The sequence below is a fragment of the Cheilinus undulatus genome, linkage group 5 (assembly GCF_018320785.1).
Source record: "Cheilinus undulatus linkage group 5, ASM1832078v1, whole genome shotgun sequence".
Taxonomy (NCBI): domain Eukaryota; kingdom Metazoa; phylum Chordata; class Actinopteri; order Labriformes; family Labridae; genus Cheilinus; species Cheilinus undulatus.
Window position 1 is genome coordinate 48,544,496 of NC_054869.1, and position 1,612 is coordinate 48,546,107.

Genomic DNA, 1,612 nt, shown 5'->3' on the forward strand with positions numbered 1-1,612 from the left:
TCAGTTTAACTGTAAGAGGAAATGATGGAAGTCACATGATCCTTGAGGCAAAGATAACAGGTTAGGATGTGACAGGAATTAAACATTTGAGCTTTCAAAACACAGTCTGATGTGCATCTAACAGATTTATGTTTTGCACTTAATTTAGAGAGGGTTATCCATGCAGTTTCACCATCTTGACTACAGTATAGTCTCTTTAATGCCTGCAGCTTGTTCAAAATACTGCTGCTCGCCTCCTGAATGGAGAGAAAAAACAGACCACAGGACGCGTTGCTCACCTTTTGACAGCTTCCTTGTCACAATAGTATCGGTTTTAATTTCTAAAGTTTTTCTTGGCAAATTTTAAAAGTACCTAACCAAACTTTTAATGTTCATATCAGATGTGCAAAGGTGCAGCCTGTCAACAGATAAGCTCCATTATCATGTAAAATTGATCAACAGTGAGAGAATATACTGCAATACTGATTAAATGTTTAGTAAATACACCTTATAGAGTGCAATTTCTATCAGAGTTCTACCCATCCATTTTCTATACCGTTTATCTCTTTGGGGGTCTCGGGGGGGGGGGGCTATCATTAGGTGGAGTACACCTTGGACTGATCGCCAGTCAATCAGAGGGCTGACATATAGAGACAGAAAATCAGACACACTCACATTCACACCTATGGCCAATTTAGAGTCACCAGTTAACCTAATGAGCATGTTTTTGGTGGTGGGAGGAAGCCAGAGTACCTGGAGAGAACCCACGCTTGCACGGGGAGAACACGCAAACTCTGCACGGAAAGGTCCTGATCAGGAAGCAAACCAGGAACCCTCTTGCTGTGAGCCAACAGCACAAACCCCTGCGCCACCATGCAGCCCATCAGAGTTTTTAATTCTAAATAAGAAGAAAACAGCTGAGGTTGGTAGAGGTGAGCAACAGGCAGGGTCTCAAATCCATCTAGAGATGAGTGGGGCACGTTACATGTGGTGTGGGTGTGTTGAGGCTGTGTGCAGGAAATGAGTCCTAAAACACATAATCAAGTTAGCATTTTAGCACTCCAGGTTCCCCATCTGAGAGTCTGTGGGATTTTTGACCGAGTTTTCAGTTAAATGCCTGAAATAAGGTCTGTGGTGAACACAAACTCGAGAGAATTTAATGTTTTATCTGAAAGTATACATATATATATATATATATATATATATATATATATATATATATATATATATATAAATGTATACTAATTTTATTGCCATTTTTGGAGGTGGATGTTTTTGTCCTTAAAGTCTTTAAAGAGGTAGTGAACACTTTGTGAACATTTTTTTTCAACTGTACACTGAGGTATTTGACTGAACTATAATAAAACACATCAGTCTTGGTGTTATAGCTGAAATTTGCACCATACTGATAAAAATTTGGATTTTACAGCTTTTAATTAGCTCATCTGCCTGGAAAAATCTTTTCTGAAAAGGTGGGGCTTATGTGACATAGAAACTGCCCATCGGTAGGTTTCTACGTCACAAACTCTATAAAAGGAAGAGCTTTACTACCTCTAACTGTCTTTACCATTCAAAGACACGCCGCTGCTAGAGCCAATGGACTGAATAGGTCGTGCGCAGAACCACCACGGTC